The 23,066-nt window shown below is 31.3% G+C and overlaps 1 protein-coding gene across 2 annotated transcripts in view; it reads right to left on the bottom strand.

The window, feature by feature from the left end:
* LOC121121480 (FMRFamide receptor-like) overlaps positions 1-23,066 on the bottom strand; it is an 84,544-nt gene that overhangs the window by 15,815 nt on the left and 45,663 nt on the right. Inside the window, exon 1 of one of the 2 annotated variants that reach the window (XM_071889904.1) lies at positions 4,220-4,358. The exons of the other annotated variant lie outside the window; for it this stretch is intronic. The gene's annotated coding sequence lies outside the window, so the exon portion shown is untranslated. Of the gene's footprint in view, positions 1-4,219; positions 4,359-23,066 lie in introns of those variants that run through there. 2 annotated transcript variants of the gene reach the window in all.

Here is a 23,066-nt window from a genome sequence, read left to right as displayed (position 1 = left end):
CATCTCCCACTTTAAACTCAATGATCTTCAAAAATCCCTCAGAGAATTCCCTTACACTTTGATAAAAAATAAATGGACTAGAATGGAGGGCAATCAATTTAACACCTGTTTCTACAAGAAATTTTGTTAGTTGATTACTCCAGTATTTTCGATTTCTCATAACAAAAGTTGAGGGATTAAGGTAAATGCTTTCTCGACTTTAAATTCTTGAAATTTATGTTTTGTGCAGATGCTCTAATTAAACTGCATCTGGTTGAGTATTTCTTTCTTTGAGTACATTTTGCTGAATCAACTTACAGCAAAATTATTCCATTATTTCAAATTTTACAAAAGGAATCATTAGATATACATAGATCTATTACTTTTACTACAAACAGAGAAACCAACACTCAAGTTTGCCTTCAATTAAATGTTCCATTACTCAAAGTATGAAGAAGAAGTTTGTAATTCTATACTTTATGGAACTGAGCTTAAAACTACTTCAGATGACACTTCTTGAATTGAACCAAATGATTTAAAAAGCAGAATAGTCACATTTTTGGCTTTGGTGATGAGTCTGCCTAGCACGAAGTCAACCACATGGACCCACAAAATTTAGAAAGATACCCATACGCAATTTGAGTGCAGAATGCAACGTAGGTTGTATCAACTATGAACTTTTCAGAAGAGGAGCTAAGTTTCTATGTTGTATATCATCCTCACAAGTCAGGGCCAGATAAACAGATTTAATTGATAAAAGAGAGTAAGTATATTTTAGGAACTCTTAGTAAAAATAGAGACCTAGAATCACTAAAAAAATTGGGTGGTCCATTTACTTTGGGTGATACAATAGACCAATATCTTTGATCTGGCATATATGAGAGTAAAAACTACAATGTTTCAATCTTGAAGTCTGCTATGCCGAAATACATCCCTCTCTCTACCAAAATCAAGTAATCTTTTCCAACTTATGAGAAATCACAAGAAGAAGTTACTCCATAATATTAATTCAGAAGTTTTTTAAAGTGTATCTCAGTAATATTACTTCAAAGCTAATATTACTTTTAAGGACTTTAGTCAAGCCTTAGATGTTATTTTAGATCAATGATTGTATTGTCGTACGGAATTGTTTTATAATTCTTTTAACTGTGACAGAGGCCTAGGTGGAGATGGAAATAAATTATGTAGGCAAGAATTACTGAAATGTAGATCCTCAATTCTACTCTGACTTCAACAAGAACTTACAATTACAACTCGGATACAAATCTCTTTCCGTTTTTTATGAACACATATTTATGTTCAACCCGGTTTCGTATACATCAATGATATGTTGTATGTAGTAGAAAAGGAGGTTAACCCCTCAGGAATTAAATAATAATTAGAACAGCTTAGGAAAAGAAAATTTACTCCTTAGTTTTCCATCTCCAAAAAAGGGACGAGCACAAAAAATGCACCCGATTTTCATCATTAGAAGTAATATGTATGTCTATGAAAATCTGGTGATGTTTTAGCTGGCTCGTTTTTTTTTTTTTTAAATTGGTAATCTGAAAAATGTTAATTTTCTTTTCCTTTGCAGTTTTCATTATTATTTAATTCCAGAGTATTGAACATCATTTCCTAAATAGATTCAATTATATTCAAAACGTTGCTCATAAAAGAAGGAGCGTAACCTTAAGAATTTGTTGCAGAGAAATAATTGTAAGTCCTTGTTGGACTAAGATTAGAATTGGGGATCGACATCGGAGTAATTCTAGCAAATGTCCTTATATATATAATTTTCTCCTTCCTCCCTTGTATCAATTGATTGTAGCTGATCTAATGAGACGTCATGAGCATTATTCTTTCTCTCCTCAAAAACATTCTTAAAATTGTCACGGTTAACATGTTGATTTTTTATTTTTTTTTAAATTTATAAACGCCCATTCTACAATTGATTGTCATCATTAAGTAGGTATAAACTATAGTGCTCCTTTCTCGGAGAAACGTTATAATTGTCCAAATAGAGATGAATAATGAATTAGAGCATTCATATTTTGCTCGTACTGTCATATACATACTATTTTCTAAAATTGACACTCACCTCGATTGATCTAATCCATACTTATCTCATATTTAAGGCTGGGCGCGTTTGGTCAAATAAATTACTATTTTGAGATTAGAAAAGGAAAACGGTTGTTGCGTGTTCTCTTCCTTTTTATTATTTTTTTATTCATTATTTATTAATAATTGTTGAAAAACATCTTCCTCTAATAAAGACAATAGTTTGCCGCTTATTTTGGCTCAATATAAAATATAATTAATTTTATCAGTCAAGTGTCTTAAAAAAGTTCCCTCTCATCCTGAATTGCAATTCATATTCTATTCTGCTAATAAGTATATTTATTTCTACATAAAAATGTCTCATTTAATTTTTTATATGTGTAATGTCACTAATAATTAGTTGAAACTTTTGTTTTATTTTATATTAATTACCTCTACATATATCGTATCATTTGTTCTTTTTTTGTAGGATTCTCTGCTTATACGCCTTCTAATAAAAGTTATAATTAATATCATTGTTTTTTTTTGTTGTATTTTTTGGAAATTTACTCATATTTATATTTAACTTACTATTATAAACATACGTTATAATACTTAAATAAATTATATTAATAATGTTCACTATTTCAATTTAACGATAAATACGTCATACTTTGTAATAAATAATAATAATAATTAATTAATAAGACCGTGCAGTGTACAAATTTAAATAAAGTAAAACCAAATTATATTTGAAATATTGAAATTCCCTACTCATCGTGAATGGATCTCTTCAATGTTGCGATTTTTTAATCTCTTTCGCAAGGAAGGAGTCGAATCTGCTTTCTTGAGATGGATGATCAAGTTAGAAGTATCTTGATTCGATTTCCTCTATCTGCCTTTGGACTTATCTCTTGAACAACATATATGAAGAGTTTCCGTGTCTCATCAAAAATACGAGCCCTGATTTTCGCAATTGTAAGTTAAGTTGTATCTGAATTTACGAACAGCGAAGAAAAACTGACTGAATTGAACCAGCCATATGCACTATTATTATTTATACTTTCACTCTTACTCTATCATATGGATAGCACAAATCATCAAAACAAATATTTTAAGTTCTATAAATTATGCCCTCCCCGTAGTAACAGAGCTGATGATCCTTCATAAAAGGCAAATTCACAACTTCTTCTTCTACTTTATAACAGTTCAATAATGATGACGAATGTTGACTCTCTTTATGTACACAATTACCTATTAGCAGGGGTGTACAAAATATGTCCTAGAAAGCAGAAGCGGTTTTTTTTTGTTGGCAATCTAAATCTGTTATCATTGTTATTTAATTCTTGAAGACAGAACATCTAAGTATAAAGTAATAACTAGTGCGTGTCTTCGTAAAAGACGACGAGTAACATTGTGTGTTTTCTCAGGAGTAAGTGTAAGTCCCGGGGAATTCAGAATAGAATTGATGATCGGCACCCGAGTAATTTCAGCCTATATGTCCTTGTTAATTACGGAGTGGGATTTGTGTTTATTTCCTTCATTTTACATCTGTTTGCAGCTAATCTAATAAAACATCATGACATAAAAGCTTCCTTTTCCAAAATATTCTTCAAATTGCCAGGATTAGCAAGTTCCTTTTTGGTTTATTTTATTTGTACGTACCAGCAGGACATGTTTTATGGCCAATTACTAGTTAATACAATATATTCAAAATACTATAAAATGATTACTCTTATATCTAGCTCCAGTTTATGTACCTTTTTCTAGAGAAAGTTTCCGCTCGATCCACTTTATTAAACTACTAGAACTCCAACATATCCTTTCTTAGTTCATATTCTTTTGAATTATCAAAGATCCTCGTAATTCTTTGATTTTGAAAATACAAATGTGAATTGATTTAATGTTATTTCGTTTCCTCTACATCTTTGTAGGATTATATCGACATTTGATTTTCCTTGCAGTTCCATCTGCTTTTATCCCTATTTTGCATCCAATGTTGTAAATAATTCAATGTTTGTTTAAATAATTGATACTATGCTCCAATGGGATGGATTTGCCTCTTTATTTGGTCAATCAATTGATTTAGATCCAGACATATTCTCACTTCTCAACTAGGTTTGGCTACTAATTTTCCACTTTTTAATTGATGACACCAATCTACTGCTTGCTTTAGTACCCACTGTAATTTGTATTTACATTATGTTAATTTCTTTCTCACCTATTCTTTATATGTAAATCGTATGTTTCTGTGAGTAATAATTGCGTATGAGTAGTAATCCTCTTCTAGACTTATCTTCATTGTTTGCCCTCAATACTTAATACTCTCTCATCGCAGAAGACATCTCTAAACTCTTCCATCAATTATTTTCTTTTAATCACTATCCCTTCTTTCTTCACAGATTGCACCACAGCTACACTCCTTTGTTATAATAAATCCTTTGTTTGATTCGCAGTTCCCTAAAGACTAGTCTAGTCAAAAATATTTCTCTAATACTTTGAGAATATGATGACATTTTGTTCATTTTTTACTGAAGTTAATGATAAATTAACTCTTAGCTTTCTCATAATTTTCAACACCTTATCTCTTCTTTTCAGCTTAGTTTTTCATATTTTCAGTATCTAGTCCCATTTTTGTAACAAACTCTCTTTTTGCTGCAGTAACTTCTGCTCCGGTATCGGGAATTGCTTTAATTTTAGCAACCATCTTTTTTCTACCAATAATCACATTCCATTATTCTTACCTCCCTTCATCTTAGTTTTCCAAATTGCAGCGAATCGTTTAGCATATATTTTGGACTTAAAAAACTATTTCATAATATTCTATTAATTCTTGTATATCTATTACACTTCTTTCCAAATGCCAAACACTTCCCTCTCTTTGAATGATTGTTACGTCCACAATTTGAGCATTCTATGTATTTTTTATTCTATGTATCTCTAATATTTTGTTTTCTAACATTAGATATAAGCCATAATTATTTTCTAGTCAATGCCTCTTACTAGAATTTCTCCTTCTCTTCACTAGGGCAGATCCAAATTACTTCTGCGAGTAATAATATAGGAGATTTGGATGATTCAAATTTCTTTGTATCTTCGTTTTTGATCCCCTAGATAATTAAGTTTGACATCGAAGCATATAATGTAATCTCACGTAGCCCAGCGTTTTTAGCTTGACAACATAATGAGGTGTAGTTAAATTTTTCATCCTCTCTTTGATTTCGACCACTAATTTTGTTCGTTCTAATCGCATATTTCTATGTTTTTTATGTTATTGTAAGTACCATAATTCTTTTAAATCCACTCCAATTTATAAATTCCTTGAATTCTATATCTTTTTCAATCTGAGGTAACTTGAGTTTATTAGTAGTTTTACTTTTGGATACCTGCTGATGGTCTTCCTTCTGTGATGTTCTCATCAACTTTATTTTCCTAATGCTCTCAGAAGTTTTTAAAAATTTTCGATGAGCTGTCGTCCTCCATTTTGAGATATTATTGCTCTTGCATATTTTTTTATTGGCATTATAGATTATTGACTTGTCACTCTCCTTACGGTTTTAAAACAATTAAATCTATGTTTACAATCTGAAATTGCAGTTTGGACCGAGATTTTAGTCCATATCGATCTAAAAAAAATCATTTAATGACGAACCGAAAAAAATCAGTATTGGACTGCGTCTCAACACTAGTATGTCGATAGCACAAATTAGCTTTAACGTTATGAAACACATATAAAATCAATGTTTTCCCTTGCTCATAGCTATGGCCTTAAACACACAACTTACAATTCCAACATATTGCTCAAGATATCATCTTTATGTAACTTAAAACATTGTCAAGTCACTCTGAAATTAGTTCAATTGAACAATTACATACTTTAATATTTATATGTATAGCAAACAAAGAAATAAATTAATAATTACTTAATGAAAATGTGCGTTGAAATGTAATTTGCTATGTTATAATCAATATGAAAAGGCCATGTTTTACTTTTATTTACTTATTTATAAAGTTCACTTACAGCAACAGGGAGCTGAAAAACTAAATATATAGCTGGAGTTGTAAATCCTAAGCATTTTTTAGCTTGTGAGTTGTTGTTGCCAACATGACTAGTGTTTTTTATTGTCTAAAGCTTTTTTTTGGCTGTCACCAACTATTACAAGAGTATCAGAACATGTGAGTTGATTTCACTCTATTTTCTTCCAACTCGATACAATCATTACTTAGAGTTGTAAATTCAAAGCATTTACTCGTGAGAGACAGATTTAGTAGTTGGGAATCAGAGTAGTGTTTTTTTATTGTCCATAGCTGTTATTATTATTCAACCATTCTTTGGGAGAGAGCGTATAAGTATAAAGTGTAACCACGATTATGCTTTACCATGAAGGGCGGAGAGTAACGTTGAGGAGTTATAACTCTAAATCCTTTTTGGGCTGAGAGTAGAATTGATGATATAAAATGGAGTAATTCCTGTCTATGTACTTGCTTGATACGGAGTGGGACTTTTGTTTATTTCCTTCATGACACAGCTGCTCTTAAGATAATATAATGACACATCATGATACCTAGTTTGCCCTCCTCTCAAATATATATTTTTATGTGGTATATCATTAGTGATACTAATTGGTAGCATTGTGGAAAAAAGTTGCTTTGATATTTTATTAGATCACCTACAACCACCCAAGATGATGGGAGAAGAAAATAAACAAGGATATAAGCAAGAATGACTCCAATGTTGATTATCAATTCTATTCTGAGTCAATCAAGGACTTAAAAATATAATTGTGCTATAAATCCTCAAGGTTAGTCTCCGTCTTTTATGAGTTCACACAAATGTTCAATCGGGTTTGAAATATCAATTAAGTATTGTAGAAAAGGAAGTTCATTCCTCTAAATAATAATGACAACAGCTTAGGAAAAGAAAATTCATTTATCCGTTTGCCAGCTCCAAAAAAATGGCTAAGCTAACAAATCCCCCAATTTTATTGACTTTTTTTTTGTACCCGTGGAAAAGTGATTTCACTGTGCGCTGAGAACTGTCTAAAACTAAACTGTTTTAAGTATCAATAAAAAAAATTCTCTAGTTTACATGATTAATAAAATACAAATTTTATTGGAAGGCTAGGGTTTGAACATTCGATAATATTTTACAACATAGTCAAAATTGTATATACAATTATTCCATTTTCGTTCTAGAGTTCAATAGGGTTACTTTCCCTTTTTAATGTTCATTTTTTTATTAGATGAGTAATATGATTGTCTCTTTAAAAATGGCCGATTTCTTCCATGGTTCACGCCGAGAAATAGCCAGTGGCACGAGACAACTCTCTCAATGCACAAACCATCCAACTCTCGTCTCAATATTTTAAATGTGTTTACATATGCCTTTGCATAATATTGAGAAAACATTAATGCACTTCTTGTATAAGGAAAACTATTCCTTTTAAGAACTTCAATATAGAAGTTTTTATCATTTATGATGTATTTTCTCATGATTTACAAATAAATAGATTTAACGTTACCATCATACCATATTAAATATTTAATTTATGCAAAGATAATGTCTTAAACACTCATATATATATATTTAATGTAGCTTAGGTGGCAAATGTTAATTTATTACTTTTATTAATAATCTCTCTCTACTCTATTTTGAAAATTATAACTTATCATCCTAGAAAGGAGCACTACAGTTTATAGCATGAATTCGTAAATAATACTATCCACCTGTATGTTAAAAGAAAGAAACTTAAACTTAATGTGGTCACCCTGACAATTTGAAGAATTTTTTCGAAGGAGCTCAACTTAGCTGTAATGATGTTTCTTTAAATTAGCTATGGACAGCTGTTAGAAGAAGGAAATAAACACAAATCCCACTCGGTATCTTGTAAGGACATTAAGGCTGAAATTACTCCGATGTTGACTCTAAAGTCTATTCTGAGTCCAATAAGGACTTATAAATCTTATGTTTAGACATCCTCAGTCGTCTCTCAATGTTATGATATTGTTTATGACATTCTCTAAGGCATGGTTTTTTACATTCACCTCAATTCAGCCAATATTCCCATGCCTTAGCATCATATATACCATATAAAATTTAAAAAAAGCAAACACATAATACATACTTTCTAGCCTGACATACTTATTGAATACATATTAACTCAATTTATTTAATTAAAATTTTGAATTATGTTAGAAAATTACTCATAAACCTTCTCACTCGAAATTAAATTACATTCTAAATTATTTTGTTAGTGTGAAACAATGTTTAAAATTAGGGCCTTCTATCCCCTCCAATCAATGTAACATTTTGTAAAATAAATGGTAGAACTCTACAATCCAGTCAATGTGAGTTTCTAAAAATAAGTCATCATCACATTAAATTCAGGGCTACTTTTTGATGTTTGGAAAAATGTGTCCGTAATGTGTCAATGAGTGGCATAGAAGTGGGAGAAAGAGTTGAATTTCTTAAGGTTCTAACCTATTCTGTGTGATTTGAGGGACCTGGATGTGGATACTTGTTCCGTAAGAAATTTAACATTTAAAGGGTTAAAAACTTCATTATTAAGTAATGAACGAACTGACTTTAGTTGAAATTATTGGTTGGAAATACACAGCCCGATATTAAAATTTGACATGAAGAACAATGTTTTTTTGTTTTTTTTAAAGAATTAACACTTTGAGTAAAATAAAATATACTGTATGTAAAAAATTCATTAAGATACTTATAAAAGTATGATATATTCCTCATCACTATGTATTATGAATAAATTATAAGGGTCCAAAGAAGAGTGTCGTTTTCATCATTTTTCAGCCTAAAAATGAAAATATATCGAGTTCAGAAATAGATACAGAATCAATAGAAACACTTTTTAAACATAAAAAACACTTTTACATAATTTGTGTTAATCTAACTTTTGATTTGGAGAATTTTTAAGGTTAAAAAATAACTCTGAACGATAGTAGTTCCAAATTACTATAACTCCAGATATTTCAGAATTTAGACAACTGAGAGAAAAATAGAGATTAATTTTAGATTTTGCACTCATAGATCAATTAGATTATTTTCTTTCATTCATTTGTATAAAATTTCCACTCCCCCTAATTGTTGCCATGTGTTATGGAAGGAATATATGTATTTTGGCCTTTGTACTTCTTAAAAATAGAGCAACAAAAAGTTTATCTACTTGGTTATTACATTCGACAAAAAATCCAAAATAAGATTGATTCATTATCAAGGCTTGTCAAGTTTGCTCTTAATAAAAAAAGATATCTTTATTTTAAACAGTCATCTTGCTAACAATACTATACCTGAATCAAATGGATTAATCTGTACTTTATAAGTAAAATATATTTTATTCTAATAAATTTGTCTCTCATGAGTCGGGCTCTTCAATCAAGTACAGCCAAAAATAGCTAATGCAAGATGAATGATCAACATGTTAATAAATTATAAAAATTTAAAAGGTCTTGTCAGATTCCAGAGCCTGATAAAAGCCTTCTCACTAAAAAGTACAAAAATAAATTAATTTTAATTTTTTTTTTTAAATTTATATCCCTAGGATATGAATAGGTTGGGAAACGAAACAAACCAATAGTGACAAAATAAAATAAATGTTTTTAGAGTTATGACAGCTAGATCTAATCATTGATAAAATAGGGAATAGAAAAATAATTTTCAATGATATTGGATAGGAAAATATTTTAAAGAAAAATTATCAGACACATTACTGGTGTAATCTGTCCGACAACCCGTCTTAACTTACCCTAATAATACTTCATTTAATAGGAATTTAGCAAAAATAATCTTGTTTTTTACTAACAAATATAATCACCGAGGGATAATATATTTCCCACCCGTATGTAAAAATAAAAGAAACAGAAAATGAATGTGGTCACCTGGACAATTTCTACTCTATTCACAAGTAAAAATGCTTGTGATCGCGTAGCTATTACAACTCACAAGTAACGATTTGTGTTTAGTAGTAATAAATATGACATATCTGTTGTGTTTTTATATGAAAGAAAGAAATATTATATATATATATATAAAAAGTCATTGGATAAAATTCTTTCAAAAAGGCCGCAATAATGGCTCTAAAATATGTTCCGTTTAGAAAAAAAGTAGAAAATTATTTAAAGAAAAAGAAAAGAAACTGTAGATTGCTTATGAATGCCCCTAAGATAATTCAGGGAATAAGATTTGAGTCTTATGTTTCCCGGTGTTTGACTGCGCAGGGTACTCACATCCCCAGGAAGCCAACATATCGGGTATATACTTATATAACTCGTCTGGATATAAGTGTACAATTTTAGGGGCCCCTTGTTTTTCTGAGTCATATATATATATGATATATGTGCTGCGTCAACATACAAAAATCAATCTTGAACAAAAAATAACGACAGGAGAAAATCCCAATTTGTGCTTACATGTGTTTAATAAATTAAAATTCCCGAGAATTTTAACTATAATTAAGAATCTTTATTTGATTTAATAGTCTTATAACAACCCGATATGGCCTTTGAAATAAAATCTGTGAATTTATCATTCTTTTATTGTGGAGAATAGTTTTCTAAAAGTTTTTGACCCAAAAGAGTTGAACTTGGCAAGTAGACGTATAAAATAACTAAGCATCTTGTCCTCTGATATATTTTGGGCCTTTGAGATCAGTAAGAGGCTGTTTTAGACAGAAATGAAACATATTTTATCTTCTCTCTTTCTACATCTCTCTCTGTATCTTCCTTCTTCATTCTCTCTCTGTCTCTTTCTACACTCTTCTCTCTGTCTCTTTTTCTTCTGTCTTCATTCGATATTTATATTCCCATATATTCGCTCCTACCACTTGATTACCTTCTATTAGGATATATTTTAGTACATAATATTTCCATTTGTCTATGCACTTGTCCTTTCAGTTGCTTTCCCTTATTTATTAAATCTGTTGTTAGTGTCGACATTATGATATACATCTTAATTAATAAATGCATTTTATTTTGTAAAATTTGTTTATTTCATACAATAATTTGTAATGAGTGATGCTTATAAATTAGAGTGGCTCTTATTATGTACTTAAAAAAACACAATATATTCATTTTCATTCTTTAACCCTCTCGATCACTTATAATTGTGAAAATATATTCATGTGCTTAAAAATTGTAACATTTGAGCGACACTCAGAAGTGGCCCTTAAACTTTTGACCAAAATTGTAAATTTCTCAACATTGGCTAACAATTTTTATTTATATATACAAATGAAACGTAGAATAGACTAAAGTTTTACCACGTCCGAGAATAGAAGAGTGTAGCAAATAATGGCTCGTTTTATAGATAAAGTACCTAATGAACTTGAAATCATGTTTCAGGTTTTTTTTTAATAATGCCAGACTCCTTTTGTCTAACAAATTGTCGCAGTGGATGTAAAAATATACAGAAGGATCCTACTGCACACTTGTTTCCTTATGATGAATAATTAAAAATACTCTGCTCCTTCATTGACCTTATTGAGTCTTTTTTCTGTAAGTCAACTCTGCATTAATAGGATAATAAGATTCATAGTATATTAATCAAACAAATAAAAATAATTAGAGCGTGAATGGTATTCGTCTAAATTTAAATTCCCTATTTATGAGTTCTCTGTTATTTTACTTTTTTATATTATTGAATCATTCAGTTTTATTTTGGACATGGAAATACTATTTCTTTATTGAGATTGAGACAACATGAGTCCTTCACTATATTGCCAGATGTCAATTGATGATATAACTTTACCTTTGGCTTTTCATTTTAATAAACTTTATTTTTTGTTTATAATCAATCATCTTCATCAAGAGAATACTTGTCTTCAAGATCTAAGTCATTATCAGATCCCCAGATGAGAGTTATTCTCTGAGTAGATGAAGTTTTTACTACTTAAAGAGTTTTTGGAGAAAAATTAACGGGACAGGAAGGAGGTCAAATAACAAAAACTCAGCTTGTCTTCATATAATAAAACTAGAAAAATTACTAAATTATCTTCTAATCCATAAAATTTAGACTAATTTAACATACTTATTTTTTTTTATATTGTTTTATTATACAAAAGGCAATAAAACAAGTAACTTTCATGTTAAATTGCAGAGAAGGTTGATTGTTCTCATAAATAAATTATTTTTAACTTCTGAAAAAAAGAAAAGAAAATATTCTATCCCTCCTGTAACGTGAAAAAAGCGTGCGTCTTTCATGACTCTTAGATTCCGTGGTAGAGTTGTATATTTGAAATATCATAACTAATGCAGATAAATATACATATAAACAACCCTTTATTGATGTTGTTTTAAATAATAATTCTGAGGTTCGGTCTGAAAATGGTAGACTGTTATGATATTTATTATACCAAAATAATTCGTTACTTCAAAAGTTCAGTCTGGACAACAAAACAAAAACAAAAAACAAAACAGAAATACAGTGTATTTGTTTCTAGCTATTTTCATTCATTGTATACCCTTTATGAAGTCAAAAAGGGTATTACATAGGATTGTTATTTTAATATTAATTTATATAAGTTATAGATATAAGAAGAAGAGAAGCCGAAAATTGACACTGACAACAAAATATAATGTAAAAGTTCAGACATAAATCTTAATTAAGCTGGAATTCTGAACTTTAATTTTTACTAGAGTAAGCTTGCCCGGTGTTACTCGGGACATTAGGAAATTAAAATTAATTAAGAACTATTATGCTAAATATAAAACAAATTTATAGATTATTCTCATGTTAATTTAATGTGTATGAGTATACTAATATATAGTCACTCTGCCTTCACGCGATGAGGAAGTAGTTGCTTTATTCTGTGCCCGACACCAAACTCACCGTCTCGCAGTCACTTGCTGGAGCATCAAGGAAGCCTCCTTATATTCCAAAATTCACCCCAGCACCAAGAATCCCTTCTAAAATACTATAATACACCCCAGCACATGGGTCGTGCAAGTGAACTCCTGGGTCTGAGGCAAGTTAAATTTCTTCACCATCCCATCCCTGAGCAATAAGAAACCCTCATAATATCCCAAAATAAATCCCAGGCTGAGGTAGTACAAGTGAAGTACTGGGCTAAAATACAGTTGAAACTCTAACACCGCCACGTTTCTAGTTAAAAAGAAACCTTTCTAATAAGCTATAATACACCCTTGGCCATGGGTTGTGCAGGTTAACTGCTGGTACCGTAAATTAAAGTAAATTTCTCTGCTACCACTTCCCTCAGCACCAAAGAACCTTATGATATCCCAAAATACATCCCAGCACATGGGTTATGCAGGGGAAATGCTGGGCCCGAGGCAAGTTAAATTTATCTACCGCCGGATTTCTAGGCATTAAAAATCACTTCTAATATTGTACCCACGGGTTATGAGCTACTGGTCCTTGAAACAGGTTAAATTCTTCCACTACCGCTTCCTTGAGCATTAAAGAGCCCTTTTAATATCTAAAATATACCCGGTCCTAAGGTTGTACAGGTTAAGGGCTAAAAAAATTCTCTTTCAAGGCCCCGATGGCCCTGAAAAAAAAAAATGTTACCAGAACAGTTTCTGGAGCGTTAAGATCCTACATGAAAAATTTCAGCAAAATCCATCCATTGTTTCAGCCGTGATTGTGGGACGTACAACCCCCTTACCCAAAACAGACATTCACATTTAATATATAGAGATATGTCTAAAAAAGCAACATTTGACGAACCCATGAAGAATTTGTCCATTAAAATATAAATTCAGAGTTCAACTAGAGGTTTTGTACCTTGCTTGTGAATATTTAGTTATCCGCATAAAGATTAAAGAGAGAAAAGATTAATATTTGTATTTATTTAAACTATCAAAAAATTAGTTATTTTAACCTTTTTTTACTTCTCCCTTCAAATAGTAGTTATAATTTTGTCTTTTTTATTGTCATAAATAATTATTATCAAGTAGCAAAATATATGTATATATTTTTTTCAACTATAAAGATAATTGATATTATTATATGAATGTAAAATGCATAAGAAATGTCATTTGTGGCAGGAAATTTGAGAGCCCTGTATATTGTAGAAGCTTTTAACCTCCTTGTCATAAACTAAAATTAGTTCAATAATATGATTTTCATTTCATTTTTCATTATTTGTTCAAATATTAGCGATACATAAAAACTAAATGTCTACGTATCTGCGTGGAGTTGTGAGTGTTTGCCCTTCAATCACAGCCAAGCCAATGAATGGATTTTCTGAAAAACAAAAAGTAACTTCTTAACGCTCCAGAAACAGTTCTGGTAATATTTTTTGGGGTTTCAAGGCCATGGCGGACTTTAAATAGCATTTTTTAGCGTTTCACCTTAACAAACTGAGGGGTGGGGTGTATTTTGGATATTAGAAAGGTTCTTTGATGCTCAGGGAAGTGGCAGTGCTATAATTTAATCTGCCTCAGGGACCAGCAGCTCATATACACAACCTGTGGGTTGGGGTGTATTCTAGAATATAAGAAGGGGTTCTTGGTGCTTAGAAATGTTAGTGCAGTTGAGTTTAAACCTTATTTTGGTCCAGTACTTCACCTGTACAACCTGGGAGCCGGTGTGTATTTTTAGATATTAGAAGGATTCCTTGGTGCTCAGGAAAGGAGCTACGAGACTGAGAGTTCGGTGTTTGGCCCAAAATAAAGCAACCACTTCCTCATCGCGTTTCATGGATACAGAGGAACAACGAGGTCGGTGTCTGATACAGAACATAACAACCACTTCCTCATCACTTGGAGACAGAGAAGTAGCGAGGTCGCCGTCTTGCAAAGAAAATAAGGCAAACTACTTCCTCACGTTCCTTGGAGACAGAGGTGCAGCAAGACCGGCGTTTTACAGAGAATAAAATAACCACTTCCACAACATATGCACTTCAGGACATTAATTACAGAAGATCTTTGAACTTAAATATAAGGACAGCCTACATACATAAAATGTGGAATGATTTCAGGTTTTTGTATTCAAGTATGAAAGTAATAATGATTACGATTCTAACAAGTTGGACATACGTTGCATGCACTAGAGTTGTGCACATTGTAGTGCGCTAAAATGGAAAAGAGAACCACCAGGAATGTGGTTTCTGGAGGCAAGGTAAATCTGCCACCTATTCTTAAAATGGTTTTGCAAAACTACTTAATCTTTTTATAAAAAGGGTGCAAAGATACATACCAACACCAACATGCAGCGTAAATCATTCCTAAAATTTTAAGGTCTTTATTATTTTAAGCAAAATAGTTTTTTATTTCTTAATGTTCCGGGCAACGTCAGACCTACTCTAGAATAATTGATAGTTAAAATGTATATCTAATATGTTATATCTTTATTTATTCAAGAAAATTATTTCTTATATTACTCCTGATCTATGAGTATATATAAATTGCATTTCTTTGAAGTGACTGTTAAACTATTCAAATTTTGGAAATAACATAACAATAACATTTATATTTTATTTCATGTTATGTTTCTTTAATTGGTCAGATAGAGTTGTACTGTATAGGTAAACATTTAATCCATCTGACTTAGGAATTTTGTTCAAAGTCCATATACATCATGTATATTTCCTTTTCTAGGAATGACCAGGGAACAAACCAACATACATTTAGTTCATGAGAATAATTTCTCCCAATTGAAAAATAAGTGACATGTGATTCTAGTCTCTCAAAGATATTATATTAATCTTTTCTTTAACTTTTTGTGAGTAAATCATATTCTATTTTGTTATATTATTATATATAAATAGTTATTTGGAACTTTAAAGTGATTATGTGTTTAAAAAATATAAGTTCTCTTTTAATTTATGCTTATTTATATCAGAATATCTGAATATAAATAATCCTTTTCTAAACAATTTCTCACCATATTAAAATATTACTCTTGCAAAGATCTGTGATCTGCTCACAAATAAATTTATTACTAATAATAACTAAATGTTTTCCATAAGAAGCAAGCTGAAAGGATCCTCGCTGAAAAGATGCTCGCTCAAAATATGTACGCCAAAAAGAGCGAGCCCAAATGAGTGGACGAGAATATCCATGGATAGGATAATATTCATTCTTCTATATTAATATATATAGGTATAACTAACAGTTGGCAATAACATAAAATTAACTACCATATGTTTTTCAAATTTTTCCTTTCCCTTTTGTCAATCGAAGCTGCTAGTGGATAAACAAGCTTGACGAGCTGGAACGGCCTCAAAGAACATTTCGGCATATATCGGTCCCAAAGAAACATTTGATCTGAATCGGTCTCATTTAACATTAGGTCTACACTGATTCTATAGATTAATTATCGATGACGTCAGTTATGTTTTAAAATCGTGAACATGGGCGTTATAATATCATATGAAGCTAAATGTTTTGCATTAATCATATTTGTAAAAATTTATAAATCATGATATCGGAAAAAATCGGTCATAGGTTGAGACCGAAAAAATTGGACAAAGATTTAAAAATGATCGAATTTCTGTCTACGGACCTAAATATTATTTTCATTCCGACTAGAAAAAAATAACTTCAGATTCTTCAACCGAGTCTCAAGCCTTGAATATACTCGGCTTCCTCTTCAAAATAACAAGAACTTTTTGATTAAATCAATTTCTACTTAGGTGAATTATTTACGAAGTCTTGAACCTATTAAAATAAAGACAGGATCATCTTAAATTATTACTGTCTAATTGTATCAAAATGAAAAAATATCAATATAGTTGATACTAAATTAAACATTACAACTTGGTAAGCAGGTTTTAATTGATAATTGATATTTTAGTTGTTATCCATATTCAATTATTAGCTCTTTTCCGTAGCTTGATATTCTAGGCCCATTCCTTCAACTTGATGTTCAGGAATCGTGGCTTTTTACATGAGTGTCTTATGTCTGGCTTGTTAAATCTTATCTTTTTTAATGAAAGTATCATGCATTGTGAAGATAATCTTTAACCTCAAGATATGTGTCAGTTATCTCTAATCTTATCGATGTCTCTATGCTTAAGTATTTCTTGTATGAAATCATACTATACTTATGTGAAAACTACAGAGTCTCATAAATAAAAATATAATGGAAAATAGAATGAGGAACAAAGAGAGTTATCATCATCCTCCATCCACAACTCTTTCATTGAAACTCTTGACTTCATTCACTATTAAAGTCAACTTTGCTTCAACTCTAATAAAGCTTTATCTTTGATAAGAGTCCTTAATATCTATAAACTATAATGCACGAACCAATAATGAATAGCTTCTATCAATTTCATTTATAAGTTTGAATTCCTTCTGTACTGCCAACATGATCAATTATACATCCTGAATAGTAGCTTCACTCCTGATATTTCTATTATACTCGTAAGACTATTTTGCCTTTGGACAACTAGGCTAAGATATCTTAAACTCTCTAAGATAGTTCACCCTTTTTTTTATATGTTTTTTTATCTGCAAATCAATATTATATCCTGCGATTACATGGATTAATAGTTCTTGGGATCTGATTAGAGATTATGTGATTTAGTAAATATATAAATATGCCCTTTTGTAGAATTATATTGAAAAATAATATAAAATTCCATGATAAAATCAATACAAAAAGAAACTCGAATGTGAAAGGAATTGTGTTTAATCAAGACAACATTAGGCTGCACACATCTTTGAACCAGAAGCTACGCGAGCTCAGTCGGAAGTTCTTAGGCATCCACACTATAGTCAAGACCTGGAAACAAGTGATTATCACATGTTGCTATCTATGCCCAACACGATTGGGGATTCAAATATGTCCTCAATAGAAGCCTGTGAAAATTGTTTGTCCCAGTTTTTGGAAATAGCGACAAGGGTTTTTTCAAAAAGGGCATTATGAAGTTGGATTCTTGTTAACATCAAATTATCAAACAGAGTGGGGCATACTTGGCTTAAATCGGATGATTATAACATTGCTTATAAAACATTGAAAATTATGAAATTAATTTTTTCTCAAACTAATTTTATAAAACAATATTTTTATTTTTTCTATTTGAAAAAATCCTCAACAATTTAGAAAAATAAAGATCTTTATTTGTACTCTATATTTTTTTTAAATCATATTGATTCTCCTTTAACTTTACTGTGGATATGCAAATGCTGATTACTAGTGTGGTTGTATCAAGTTTCGAATTCTTCCCTAATTTTAATTGTGAAAATATTATTGGTTTGTATTACAAATTGTTCTAGAAATATGAAAGTGGGTATATTCTCCAACAAAAGTTATGTTTCGAACTTGCATTAGAAAAGTTGATTTGGTGAGAACCATACAATTATTTACCCAATATTTACAAAAAAAGATGGATTTATTAAGCATTTTAAAATAATACTTCAATTAAGAATTATTTTTTTGTAGGAAAGATACTTAAAGTTATAATATAATAATTCAATTGTTAAACACAATTAGATTGATATAATATTAGTGAATGCGATTAGTTAAAGAGGTGCATTGAAATTTGGGACGTTTAACAAGAACCAATTACTTGGATAGGAAGTGGAACAATTTTAATACCAAAGTAATCCTTTAATACCCACAAAGGCCTAATGTGCATTAAGTATTTTAAGATATTTAAATTAAGAATTACTGGCTAAAAACATGTTTTCCAATTAATTATGCCAATCATTATTTTCCATACAATTCTTTTGAGCAGGGCGCTTTTTGACGCATTTTTTTTCAACACATTTTCTATTTATCATGCTTCTTTTATGCATGGCTCTATTCAGTGTGATCAAAATTTTCCTTATTTCTGTTGATTTTCATGCATAGATGAATCGTCTTATCAAATATTACTAGCTTAAACTATAATTTATGGTCCTTTATTCGTTAGTTACTATGAATTGAAAATAATTTCAATCGGATTATAATATGATACAATTCATTTATATTTCCATTAGTGGGTCAATTTCTTTATATAGTGATAGTTTTTAATGTCTTTCAACTTAAATAATATAAACACAAGTATATTTGGTCGGCTTGAAATTGATTTCTAGTAAGAAATACAGCTTGCTTATGATATTTATGTAGATGATTAAATATTACCATCATTTATGTTGCAAATATATTTAAATGACGTCAAAATGATACTGCGTCCAAAAAAAACAAGCTGAAATGATCTGGGCTGAAAAAAGAACTGCTGAAAAGGTGCAAAAAAAAAAAAAAACCCGCACAAATCAGTGGGCACGTTATTAGTGTGTCTCTTAGGAAGGGATTATGTGTATATTTTATCGTTCTTCAGTCTGTAGGCCTCACGGTTATTGATGGGACATATTTTTTTGATAAACTTTTATTTATCCTTTCCAGTTCATATTTATAAAGAAAATAATTCAAATATATAAATCACTTTATGTTTATTGATTCATTCAACTAATTGTGTGTCGAAATAGACTATACAGTATGAAATCTTCTTTTGTTTTAATATATGCTAGGCCTGATTGGGCCGAGTAGTCTTTTTAAATCAAAAGTTGAATTTTTTACATCAAATAATTGTGTTACTTTTGAGACACTCAATCAAATAAAGTATTGAATTTATAAAATTGACATATTTAAAAAAATGTAAGCGTTAAAGCGTTAAGGACTGATACACCTTTAGGTTTCAATTTTTTAGGAAAAGGATGATTGCCAAACAAGAATCTGAAGCAAATTGATGAACATACAGTTTTATGATTAAAGCCAATTGAGATATTTGTATAATTTCAATTTTTAAATTGCCCAAGTGACCATTATGTTGGAGATCATTATCATCACATGTCTTTGGGAAACTTATATATATATATATATAATTAAAGATTAAGCAAATAGGTTATTTGATTTTTTAAGATATTAATCTTTTTTTCCTTTACAATAATATTGACTATCAAGCAATGGTTGGTATTTTTTTTTTAAAGAGTATAATATTCATTCCTATTTTTTTATCCTTATATATACAGGGCCGTGCAAAACTATTTACCGATTTTTGTTTTTGAACATATTGCGGACAATAATGACATTTCGAATGACTTGAAAAACAATTTATTCATACATTTTTAAAATAATAAAATAGTTTGTGATCAAATTTAATCAATGTAGCCAGCATTTGACTCAATGACACTGGTCAGGCGACGTTTGAAGCTGCCACACACTTGCTGGATGTAATCGTCATCCATGGAGGTCCAGCCCTTGTTGACAGCAGCCTTTAAGGCATTTATGTTCTTGTGTCGTTTTTTGCAGGCCTTGGTCTCCACGTGCGCCTAGATAGATAAGTCTAGTGGGCTCAGATCTGGGCTCTGAGGGGTCCAGTAGTCATTGGCCAAAAGTTCATGTTGTCCTTGAGCCACTCCTGAGCTTTCTTGGAAGCGTGGGGGGGGTGCTCCATCTTGTTGAAAAACCCAAGGAGAGTTGCCGACTATGGATTTGATCCACAGAAGGACCTTGGACGCCAGAATCTTCGTATAATCCTCTGCTGTTAATCTGACCCAGTGGGGGACCATAACGGCTTCATGGCCTTCCCGTTGAATCTCCAAACATCTCCAAAGCTCACAACACGGTTATTTTGCCTGTTGAAAACAGGATCGACCGTAAAAGTTTTCTCATCTGAAAAAATGATGATGCGTCCAGATGAGCTCTTGATATCATTCAAGATTTTCTTGGCACGCTCAAGTCTGACTTATCGCTGACGTTCAGTTAGCATAGGGAGTTCAGTACGCCTCAGGGACTTTCCTCCAGCCCTTTTCAATGCCTTTGAAACAGTTGATGTCGACGTTCCCATCTTTCTGGCCATGTCGGCAATGGACCTGTTGGGAGTCCTCTTGACCACTGTCTTTACTTGCCTTGTTGAGACAGTGGGCTTCCTGCCAGCCCCAGAGGAATGCTTGAGATCGCCCCCAGCATCCAAACGCTTGGAAACGTTGTAAATTGTCTTCAACGAGGCCCCAACCTGTTCCTTAATGTTGTTATGAGGCACTCCCGCTCGGAGGAGGGCTGCAATTTCTATCCTTTGTTTCCTGATTGGACATGGTCTCACGTGTGGAAGTTGTTACGCTCTCACAGGAAGGATTTTTGTTTATTTTAACAGTAAAAATACGAAACAATCAGATTGGTTGCCACAAAACCTCTTAAAAAAGTATATTTACATCATCGGTAAATAATTTTGCACGGGCCGGTATATCTAAAAATGAATAAAATTACAAATAACTTTGTAAGGAAATACGTCATTATAATTAATATGGTTTCTGTACTAGGATTTATCGATGGTTTACAGTTTTTACTATTTTTTGATAATATAAGCTTCATTTAATTATATATAATTTATGAAATTAAACGTTGGATCCATATTAATTGAATAATTTTTTCGGCTCAAATTTTTTAAAAGTTTATGTTTTATAAACAATACAATACCTGGTCAGTCTCAGAAGTTCCCGGGCCATCAAAAAATTTGTTTTATTGTTGTGAAACTTCAATAAATACTTAACCGAAATTTCGGTAAATTGAAAGGCGGAATCCAGTTCAGATTTTATATTGTTTGGGTCGAGGCCTTTTAAATAAAAGTATTGTATCACATAACTATGACCAATTTTCTCAATTTTTACAAATTCACAAACAACTTCGGATATTGATGGCTGCAAAAAAAAATAGTAAAATATGGTACTTTCAAACTTGAAACATATGCTTGATATATTATTTATTTTCAAATACACTGAGTTTTGAAATAACTGCTACAATCTTTGAATCAGGCCGGGTACTTCTAGGTCCAGCCATTGTTTATGTTTCGATAATAAATAATTATCAACGACACCCCCTAATGTTTGAATGATGAAACTTTACTACAACAACAATCTCCGTTTTATCCGTTTTATTCCATACATACAGTCAAACTTGTAAAAAGAAGAAAACCTGAAAAAGTGAATGCTTAGGACAGGTGATCTCTTAAACCAGGTGTAAGAACCCAATGCTCTCTCCCAATTTACTGGCAAACCTCTTTTCATAGTTGAGACACACATGTATTCACGATGAGGGGTTTATTAACAGTACTAATAAAAAGAGAAAAGCAACAACAACTTCAAACTCAAAAAGGTAGCATAATTACAAACAAAAAGAGGAACAACGAACACAGAGCAATTAATAAAATAATCAAACGCAACCCCCCTTGAAGGGTCCAATACACTATCTCTAACAGGCTCCCTCCCCCACCCATCCCAATGGCATTCTACTTGTTTTCATGACAAAAAGGCATTTGTTAGTGTTCTTCCATCTTCCATTCTCACTTCAGCGCTTCTAATCAAATTATCCGATCCTAATATAGTCTTCTTAATAGAAGCGATAAGCTATTCATGAAATGCTTTCTCATCTGCAATAAGCACGATGTCTCCAACAGACAGATTTCATGATTTAATTTTCCATTTATATCTTCTTTGCTGATCTAACAAATATTCCCTCTTTCATCGATCCTTAACTCTCTGAAGAACAGCACCCAACTTTCTTCATCTCGTATTGGGTGCATACAACATCTAAACCAATTCTACTGGAAGATCCATCACGTTAAACCTAGTCATTATTATCGAGGGTGCAATAGCTATCACTTGATCTTATTTTGATAAAGGAGTTATGGGGCTTTTGTTAATAACATCCTCAATCTATTCTAGAGCTGTCGTCATTTCCTCATAATGCAGAGTTGACAGTCTAAAAGGACAATTCAAAAGAGTCTTTGTGAAATTTTTTTAGGGGTTCCCAAGATCCTCTTTGACTTGGATCTCTAGAAGGTATAAACTTCCGCTGTAAACCATTGTCTCGGCACCACACAAATAGCTGGTCTCTAAGTTTTGATAGACACTTGTAAATAGCTCCAGATGCACCAACGAAGTTTTTTCCATAATCTGACCATATAGTATGTGGAATCCCTCGTTTACAAGTAAATCGCCTAAATGCCAAGAAGAAGTGCATAGTTGAAAGACTGTTAACCAACTCCAAATGAACAGCTCGGGTAGGCATATCTCTAAAAAGGTATATCTAAAAGATGTATGCCTTACATAAGTTTTTATTCTTTTTGTTAGCTCGGGCCCTGCATAACCTACTCATGTAA

The sequence above is a fragment of the Lepeophtheirus salmonis genome, chromosome 7 (genome assembly GCF_016086655.4).
Source record: "Lepeophtheirus salmonis chromosome 7, UVic_Lsal_1.4, whole genome shotgun sequence".
Taxonomy (NCBI): Eukaryota; Metazoa; Arthropoda; class Copepoda; order Siphonostomatoida; family Caligidae; genus Lepeophtheirus; species Lepeophtheirus salmonis.
This window is presented reverse-complemented; position numbering and strand designations above follow the sequence as displayed.